Genomic DNA, 10,927 nt, shown 5'->3' with positions numbered 1-10,927 from the left:
TCTGGGCATTGATTTTATATCCTAAGACTTTACTGAATTCATGAATCCATTCTAGCAGTTTTTTGGTGGAATATTTTGGGTTTTCTACATAGAGTATTATGTCATCTGCAAATAGTGAAAATTTGACTTCCTCCTTGCCAATTTGGCTGCCTTTTACTTCTTTGTGTTGCCTGACTGTTGAGGCTAGGACTTCCAACACTATGTTAAATAACAGTGGTGAGAATGGACATCCTTGTCATATTCCTGACCTTAGGGGGAAAGCTGTCAGTTTTTCCCTATTGAGGATGATTATCAGTGGTGGGTCTTTTGTATATAGCTTTTATGATCTTGAGGTATGATCTTTCTATCCCTACTTTATTGAGGGTTTTTATCAAGAAAGGATGTTGTATTTTGTCAAATGCTTTCTCTGCATCTATTGAGAGGATCACGTGGTTATTATTCTTTTTTTTATTAATGTGATGCATCACATTGATTGATTTGTGCATATTGAACCAGCCCTGCATCCCAGGTATAAATCTCACTTGATCATGATGAATAATTCTTTTAATGTATTGTTGGATACAGTTGACTAGTATCTTGTTGAGGATTTTTGCATCCATGTTCATCAGGGAAATTGGTCTGTAATTCTTTTTAGTGAGGTCTGTCTGGTTTTGGAATCAAGGTAATGCTGGCCTTGTAGAATGTGTATGGAAGCTTTCCTTTCATTTCTATTTTTTGGAACTGCTTCAAAAGAATAAGTGTTATCTCTTCTTTAAATATTTGGTAGCATTCCCCTGGAAAACCATCCAGGCCTGGATTCTTGTTTTGGGGGAGATTCTTTATTATTAATTCAATTTCTTTACTGGTTATGGGTCTGTTCAAATTTTCTATTTCTTCCTGTTTCAGGTTTTGTACCTTATACATTTCTAGGAATTTGTCCATTTCTTCCAGATTGCCCAATTTATTGGCATATAATTTCTCATACACTCTCCTATTATTGTTTGTATTTCTACAGTGTTGGTTGTGACCTCTTTCATTCATGATTTTATTTATTTGGGTCCTTTCCCTTTTTCTTTTTGATCAGTTTGGCTAGGGGGTTATCAATTTTGTTAATTCTGTCAAAGAACCAGCTCTTGGTTTCATTGATCTGCTCTACTGTGTTGTTGTTGTTGTTGTTGTTTTAATTGCAATATCATTGATTTCTGCTCTAATCTTTATTATTTCCTGTCTTATGCTTGTTTGGGGCTTTATTTGCTCTTCTTTTTCCAGCTCTTTAAGGTGTAAGGTTAGGTTGTGTATCTGGGGCCTTCCTTCCTTCTTTAGGAAGGCCTGGACTGCAATATACTTCCCTCTTATGAGTGCCTTTGCTGCATTCCAGAGATTTTAGGCTATTATCATTTTTGTGGCTTTTTAATTTCCTCTTTAATTTCTTGGTTAACCCATTCATTCTATAGTAGGATGTTCTTTAATCTCCAAGTATTCATGGTCTTTCCAAATTTTTTCTTGTGGTTGATTTCATGTTTCATAGCATTGTGGTCTGAAAATATGCATGGTATGGTCTCGATCTTTTTGTACTTGTTGAGGGCTGATTTGTGTCCCAGTATGTGATCTATTCTGGAGAATTTTCCATCTGTACTCGAGAATAATGTGTATTCTGCTGTTTTAGGATAAAATGTTCTGAATATACCTGTGAAGTCCATCCAGTCCAGTGTGTCATTCAAAGCCATTGTTTTCTTGTTGATTTTATGCTAAGATGATCTGTCCATTGCTGTATAGGAAGTGTTGAAGTTCCCTACTATTATGGTATTATTGTCAATGAGTTTCTTTATGTTTGTGATTAACTGATTTATATATTTGGGTGCTTTCAAACTGGGGGCATAAGTGTTTACAATTGTTAGCTCCTGTTGGTGGAGAGACACCTTAATTATGATATAATGCCCTTATTCATCCTTTGTTACAGTCTTTATTTTAAAATCTAGGTTGTCTGATATAAGTATGGCTACTCCAGCTTTCTTTTGGCAACCAATAGCATAATAGATGGTTGTCCATCCCTTGCTTTCAATCTGAGGGTGTCTTTAGGTCTTAAATATCTCTTGTAAACAGCACACAGATGCATCTTGTTTCTTATTCATTCTGTTACCCTGTGTATTTTGATTGGAGCAGTTAGACCATTGACATTTAGAGTGAGTACTGAAATATATGAATCTATTGCCATCGTGTTGCCTGCAGAGTTGGAGTTTCTGGTGGTGTTCTCTGGTCCTGTCTTTGTTGCTTTTGGTCTTTTTTGTTTTCTTTCATCTTTTCTCTCCTCAGAGAGGCCCCCTTAAAATTTCTTGCAGGGCTAGTTTAGTGGTCACATACTCCTTCAGTTTTCATTTGTCTGGGAAACTCATTATCTCTCCTTCTATTTTGAATGACAGCCTTGCTGGATAAAGACTTCTTGGTTGCATTTTTTTTTATTCAGCACATTGAATATATCCTGCCACTCCTTTCTGGCCTGTCAAGTTTCTGGGGATAGGTCTGCTGCAAACCTGATCTCTCTTCCTTATAGGTTAAGGAAGACTTAACCTATAGGAAGACTTTTTTTCCCTTGCTGCTTTCATAATTCTTTCCTTGTCTGTATATTTTGTGAAGTTGACTATGATATGCTCTGTTGGTGGTCTTTTTTTGTTTGTTTTTAATCTAATGGGAATTCTCCGTGCTTCTTGGATTTTGATGTCTGTGTCTTTCCCCAATTAGCAACGTTTTCCAGTATAATTTGCTCACATAAAATTTCTACCCCTTTCCACTTTCTTCATCTTCTGGGATTCCTATGATTCAGATGTAGTAAGGCATTGAGTTCTCTAATTCTTGTAGCATGCACTTTTGCTCTAGTTTCCCCTCTTTTTTTCTGCTTCATTGTTCTCCATAATTTTTGTCTTCTATATCGCTGATTCACTGCTCTGCTTCATCCATCCTTGCTGCCATGGCAGCTATTCGAGATTGCATCTCAGTTATAGCATTTTTAATTTTGTCCTAGCTAGATTTTACTTCTTTCATCTCCGGAGAAAGGGATTCTATGGTTTTTTCAACCCCAGTTAGTATTCTTATTATCGTGGTTCTAAATTCTAGTTCAGACATCTTGCTTATATCTGTGTTGAGTAAGCCCCTGGCTGTCATTTCTTCCTGTTCTTTCTTTTGGGGTGAATTCCTTTGTTTTGTCATTTCAGAGGGAAAAAAGAATTAATAAAATAAAGAATAAAAATAAAAAATAAAAAAAATTAAGAACAACACAAAAAATCAAATAAAGGAATCTCGATCTTAGTGTGTTTGGTCTGGTCGTTGAAAGAAGCTTGATAGAATAGAGAAAAAAGGGAAGGAAGAGAAAAAAAGAAAGAGAAAAAATTTAAAAACTAAAGTATACAATAAAATAGAATAAAGTGAAATAGAATAAAAGACTTTACAAAAAAAATAAAAACATAGTAAAAAGAATTTTAAAAAGGAAAATAAAAATTAAAATATTCTCTTTCTGTATCCAAGAAAAAGAAAAAAAACAAAAAGAAAAAAACATTTAAAGCAAAAAAAAAAAAAAAAAAAGAATAGATGAACAGCAAACAGAATGAAACCCAAATGAAGTTACATCCAATTTCCCCTAGAGCTCAAACGATGAAGTACTCTATAGTCCATACACTAAGCTGGTAGAGGGACTTGTGCTGGCCTATAAGGGATTGTGATTGGAGGGTGCAGTTGGGTGGGGTGGGGTGTAACGACTCCTTTCTCCACTAGGTGATGCTGCTTAGCTTACTGGGGTGGATAGGTGTGGTATGCATGCCCATGCAGGTGTATGTGCATGCATGAGAGAGGTGAAAATGGCATCACCCAGCTTCCTAGTTTCTGGCACAGGAACTCTGCACTTTCATTGACCCACAATCAAGTACCCCTCCTTTGTCTCAGGCTTCTGTTCACTCCCTGCTTCTACACTGTCCAGGTCCCAGCTGTCAGCCTGCCAGGCAGCACCTCCCTCCCAAATTTTATCAAAATTGGGGCTATGTTTCCAAACCCCTCACTTCTGAGAACCCAGTGGTGTGGACCGACTCTGACCCTCTGGGGGAGGGTCTTGCTGAGCAATGCCCTGGTACCAGCTTGCCCCAGGGAAAATTTATGCAATTTCCCTGCAGCAGAGGTTCAGAGATTATGGCAAATCCCAATATACAGCTGGCACTAGATTTCACCACACTCTGGAAACTTTGTTCCAATACCAACAAATGTGGCTGTTCTCCGGGGTCCCCTGGGGCCTTTGCCTGTGGGGAGGCCATATGGCCTCTACCAAATGCCCTCCAAGAAGCGGAACCGCTTCTCCTCATGTGGCCCACAAAACCTTTGGACCTGCTGCACTCCTGTCCCCCCCCCTTCCTCTTTCCCTCTCCACAAAAACAGACCCCTACCCTCTGTAACTTCTCTCTCCCAGTTCACCTCTCTGCACCACATACCTGCCGAGTTCTGTGGCTCAAGTTATGCAGATTGTTGTGTTCTGCTATGCTGGCTCTTTAAAGGTAGAGACTCAGTTTCCTATCACCCTCCCCTCTCCCAGAGCTGAGTCACTGCTTTTTAAGCACTGTTAAGCCCCACTGATTACAAAAACTGGTGATATTAATCCCCTCTGGTTTTCAAAGCCAAATGTTATAGGGATTCATCTTCCCAGTGCAAGTCCCCCAAGCCTGGAGTGCCTGGTGTGGAGTCTGGTCTTCTCCCTCCCCCACTGTGGGTCGTTGGGCAAGTCAGTTTTGTTCCTAAATGCATCTCTGCCCTTCCTAGCATTTTTTATTTGGCTCTTCTCTGTGTTTAGCTGTGTAGAGTCTGTTCTGCCAGTCTGAGTTTCTGAGTTATTTTCTCAGAATTTTCCTAGCATTTTTTATGTGGCCTTTCTCTGTGTTTAGCTCTGTGGAGTCTGTTCTGCCAGTCTTTGGGTTTCTGAGCTTTTTTCACTGATGTGGGTGTTATCTGGGTGTACTTGTGGGAGGTGAGCTTAGAGTCCTCCTACTCTGCTATCCTCCCTGGAAGTTCTATTAGCTTTTATTCTTTAAAAGGAAACTTTTCATAAATTAATTGAATCCTTTAAGGCACAGAAAATTACAAAAACAATAAAATGCTTTAATCCTCTCTTTATTTACCAGTTTCCATTAGTATTAGTAACAAAAGACACATATATATATATACATACATATATACATATATAATATACAATAAATGCGTGCATATTTAATATACATGTATATAGTAACTATATTAAATAGAATAAACAACAACAAAAAAAAACTAATATAGTTTTGTTACCAATATAGGGAAAGAGGAACAGGATGAGGCAACTGGAATAGAAGCTAGAATTTCTGAGTTTAACCTAATTTGTAGATTTGATATGTAACCACATATTTATTTCACATTTTTATGAAAGTAAATTATTAAAAAAATCAATTCCTAAAAAAAAAACCAAAACCATACTGAAAGACATTTCAAATGTCTCTTTAAAAAAAACAAAATTTGTAGGTGTATTTCTAATAGTATATACTCTACAAAAACATCTTTAAAAAATTTTTAAATGTTACAGTAATCGTATTGTTGATGGTAGTCTTGGTGTTATTATTCTGAAACAGTTGCAAATGTTACATAGGACAAAGCAATGGTCATTATTTTGGTGCACTTGGGGATGAGCATTTTCACTGTGGGAGAAAGCCTATATACACTTAAGATAAAGAGGTTAAATAAAAACCCAAAATACTGAATTTAAATTAAAATGTCCATACAAGTTCATGATGTATGTCAATATATTTACTTTTTATTTTTATTTACACTTATATTTATTTCCTACCACTGTCCACTGAAATACCTCGAAACAATGACTAATCTGAAAGCCACGAACACTATTAGTGCCAAGTTGTGCTCTCCTTCCCCACTAAAAGGAATCAGGTGTGAAGGGCACCTGGGTGGCTGTTGGTTAAGCATCTAACTCTTGATTTTGGCTTAGGTCATGATCTCACTGTTCATGGGACGAGCCCCACGTCAGGCTCTGCACTGACAGTGCAGAGCCTGCTTGGGATTCTGTCTCTCCCTCTCTCTCTGCCCCTCCCATGCTTGCACACATGCATTCTCCCTCTCTTTCTCTCAAAATAAATAAATAAACATTATTTATTTATTTATTATTTATTTAAAAAATAAAAATAAAAGGAATCAGGTGTCATTGTAGGTGTGGGGCTTTCTTCACATAACAATACATGCTATAAAGAGATATATTTTTCATTCCTTTTTAGGGCCTCAGATTAGTGTACTATGGGGCCCTATCCTGGTTTACTCAGGTTACCTTTTGATGAAAATTTGGTTCCTTCTAGATCTGTGCTATCATAAACTGTGCCACAATAATAGACTCACTTTTTTATTGTTATATATTTTTGTACTGCTTTATGTTCATGTATTATCTGTCCAACTTTCTTTAAAAAGTTATGACAAAAAAAGATGACTTTAGCAACAATCTGAACAAAACTGAGTGGGAGACCCAGGATAAGAAAGGAATCAGGGACTGCAGGTAAGAGGGACCTACAGCTATCCAGGTGTGAATACAGTAAACTAGAGTGAGAACCATGGAATTGACATCAGAGAGGAGAGGCCAGACCTGACAGGCATTCAGAAATAGGACACCAGAAACTTGAGGACTGGTGAGATGTGGGGCCTAAGAGAGGAGATCTCTAAGCCAGACTCTTATCTGTGGAAAGCTGATGATCACCAGCAGACAAACACGGAAAATCTTAAGGAAAAGATGTGAATTAATTTTGGACATTTTACATGTGAAAGGCCTCTGGCACAGCAAGTAAAAATGTTGAGTTACCAGAAATGGATAAAACTGAGGACTTGAGAGTCTTTAGCACAAGGGCAATAGCCAAATCCATGAGACTAGATGAGTTTGAACCAGAATTCTGAGTAAAACTATATTTCATATAGCATATATTGGCACATGGCATGTATGTGTCTGTGGTTGCATGTGCATACGTTTATTTATTTTGGACATTTTCAAACATATACAAAAGTGGAGATAAAATGCATTACTAATACCTCTTACTCAGTTTCAGTAATTACCAATAACTTACCATTCTTATTTCATCTACCATGTATTTTTTAAGTATTTTAAACCATATTACAAAATTCATAATTTCACCTGTAAACACTATATTTTGTATCTCTAATAGATAAGGTTCATTTCTGTTATTCTTATAACCAAAAATTCACTGTTCCACCTAATGTTAGTTATTGTATTCATTTGCTGGTCTGCCATTATAAAATACCACAGATTTATGTGTTTACATCCCTGGTGTCTCTTTATGTGTCCCCACCTCTTTTTACAAGGGTATGAGTCATATTGGATTAGGACCCACCTTAACAGCCTCATTTAACTTAATCACCTCTCTAAAGGCTCTATTCCCAACTGTAGTCACATTCTGAGGTACTAGGGATTAGAGCTTCAGCATATGAATGGGGAGAGGGGAGGCACAAAATTCAGCCTATATCAGTTAACAGTAATTCCTTAATATCAACATGGCAAGTTCACAGTCCGTTTTCCTACAGTGGTCACCACATCATGTACTGGGTGGATTGTAGTACCATGGTGTTACTTAACATGTTACTCTGTGCCTCTTTTTTCAAGTAAACTGGTAGACCTGTAGGCTTCATTAGATTCAGATTCAATTTCTGATTTTGTGAAAATATATCATAAATAGTAACAATATGAAACATGTCATATGACAAAGCACAGAATATTTGACCATCTCACTATGGTACTGTTAAGATTGATCAAGTGTTGGCAGCCTGATCCACTTTTTATAAAGTTCTCTTTCAACATTCTACCTAATGGTTATTTGGCAATCATGAGTTATTATTTCCTCTGCCAGCCCAGTCTACTAATAGGCCCATCAAAGGCATTCTTCCTTTCTTTTACACATTTTTTGGTCTCAAGCATTTATTTTTGGTTCTGTTAAGACTTTCGTCTCCATGCTCACACTGCCCATCTTTTCTTGCATTCTGTCTACTTTATCCATTAAAGCCTTCAGCATATTACTCTCGGTTTTAAATTCCCAGTCTGATCATTCCAATATCCATGCCATGTCTGGTTCTAATGCTTGGTCTGTCTCTTCAAACTATATTTTTTGCCTTTTAAAATGTCTTGTAATTTTTTCTTGATAGCTGGACATGATGCACTATGTAAAAGGAACTGCTGTAAATAGGTCTTTAGTAATATAATGGTGAGGCTTAGGGGAGGGAAGCATTCTACAGTCCCATGAGTAGGCCTCAGTCTTTCAGTGAGCCTATGCCTCTGAACTATGAACCTCACAAGTGCTTCTCTGCCTCCTCCCCATTCCTCCCACATATGGGACAGGATGGCTAGAGTGGGCTAGAGTTGAGTATTTCCTTTCCACCAGGTGATCTAGGCTCTGATAAAACCCCTAATCTGACTAACTGGTTTCCTCTGAGGGCAAACCTTACTAAGAATACAGTTCTTTTTTTTTTTTTTTTTTTTTTTTTAATGGTTCTTCTTCCTCTTCTCCTGCATGAATCATAAGATTTTTCTCTGATATTTACTGTGAGATCCTGGTAGAATTCTTGGAGGTATAAACTTATAAGTATGGGGGCTGCCTCATGACTGGGTCCCCCTGGAGATTTTAACTCTCAACGTTGTCGACACTGAACCTCCAGCAATTCAATTGAAGTTCAGTTTCCCTACCCAGCATGGTTCTCACGGAGGCTGCTGCTCCAATAAGTTGTGTATCTGTAGTCATCTGTCAGTTTCTAATTTGGGGGCAGTGTGTGCCCTGTGACTTCACTTCTCTTGCAGATCTAAGAAGAGTTGTTGATTTTTCAGTTTGTTCATCTTTTTGCTTATTATTAAGATGGAGCATCAACTTCTGAGCTCCTTATATGTGGAACTGGACCTATTATTTCCTAGAAGCATTATTTTCTTATGGGTTGCAAAACAGTGATAACTCTATCATTCCTCCTTCACTTATTCATTGGATGTTTTCTATTAGTTTTCTTCATCAGCAATTTGGTTACTCTGAATTTCAGTTTGTGTAGGAAAGCAGGGTAATTATTTTTTTAACCCTTATTTACTAATTTCAGAATAATGAATTGGTGTCCTAGCATTCCTCAACGTGACTAGTGAGGTTTTTTTTTTTTTCTTAAGAAATATTAAGAATTCATGTAGCAATATCAAGAACTTTTGGGGTGGCTCAGTCAGTTAATCAGCCAAACCTTGGTTTTGGCTCAGTTCCTAATCTCATCGTTCATGAGTTCAAGCCTCACATTGGGCTCTGCGCTGTCAGCAAGGAGCTTGCTTGGGATTCTCGATCTCTCTCTCTCTCTCTCTCTCTCTCTCTCTCTCTGCCCCTTCCCTGCTCATTCATACACACTCTCTCTCTCTCTCTCTCAAAATAAATAAATAAACATTAAAAAAAGAAAAAAGAATTCATGTACTCTTAACATATTTAATATGCTTCAATCCATTGCAGTAAAAACCTTTTAATTATCCTTGGTGCTGCAAGTATTATTTCTTTTGCCAGTAGGAGCCATTTCAAGCTGGACACTATATAATTGCCTACAAACACACACACATACAAACACACATGTGCACATGAAAAGCCAAAGGATTCAGAATATACATGCCTTCTCCTTCTCTCCAAGACCCCAGCTAATTTCCCAATTAGTGGACACGTGTTACATCCACTCACAATTCCATTGGCCAAAGTAAGTCATATGGCAAAATGCAAAGTCACTAGGGTGGGGAAGTATACTCTACCCAAACTTAAGCCATGAGAAAAGTGAATTTTTTTTATTTAAAAAAATTATAAACTAATAAAACTATCTATCACACTGGGCATGATGGTTGGTTTTACGTGTCAACTTTGCTAGGCCACAGTACCCACCTATCTAACCAAACAGTAACCCAGGTGTACTGTGAAGGTATTTTGTAGATGTGTTTTTCATCTACAATTGATTGATTCTAAGTAAAGGAGATTATTCTTGATGATATGGGTAGGCCTTTTTCAATCAAGTTTGATAATACACGAAGGCCTTTACAGCAAAAACTGAGGTTTCTTGGAAAAGAACAAATTCTGTCTCAAGATTACAGCATCAACTCCTGCCTGAGTTTTTAGCTTACCAGTCTGCCCTATAAATTTCAGACTTGCCAGCTTCCACAATTGCATGAGCCAATTCCTTAAAATGAAAGAATGACTCTAGCCAAAGCAATTAGGCAAGAGAAAGAATTAAAAGGCATCCAAGTTGTGAAGAAGAAATAAAACTATCTCAATTAACAGATGCTATAATACTATATATATAGAAACCCTAAAGAACACACACACACACACACACACACACACACAACCATTAGAGCTAATAAACAAATTTGGCAAATTTCCAGAGTACAAGATCAGCACTCAAAAAACTTTGTGTTGTGTTTTTTTTTAATACACCAACAATGAATAATCCAAAAAGTAAATTAAGTAATAATTGCATTTATAATATCATCTGCTATGGAGTGAATCATCTCACCCCCCCCTCCCCCCCCCCCCCCCCCCCCCCCCCCCGTCAAATCCATATGTTGAAGCCCTAATCCCCAATGTGATTGTTTTTTGGAGATAAGGCCTATAAAGAGGTAATTTAAGGTTAAATGACATCATAAGGGTGAGGCCCTGATCTGATAGATTAGTAGCTTCATAAGAACAGACACAAGAGTATACTCTGTCTCCCTTTCCTTCTCTCCCTCCCCACTATGGAAGGGCAAAGTGAGAAGGGAGCTGTCTACAAGCCCAAAAGAAAACTCTCACCAGAAACCACATTGGCCAGAACCTTGATCTTGGATTCCCAGTGTCTAGAACTGTAAGAAAGAAATTTCTATTGTTTAAGGCACTTGGTGTATGGTATTTTGTTA

Source organism: Prionailurus bengalensis, chromosome A1 (assembly GCF_016509475.1).
Source record: "Prionailurus bengalensis isolate Pbe53 chromosome A1, Fcat_Pben_1.1_paternal_pri, whole genome shotgun sequence".
Taxonomy (NCBI): Eukaryota; Metazoa; Chordata; class Mammalia; order Carnivora; family Felidae; genus Prionailurus; species Prionailurus bengalensis.
The sequence above is the reverse complement of the archived record's forward strand: the minus strand, read 5'-3'. Positions refer to the sequence as shown.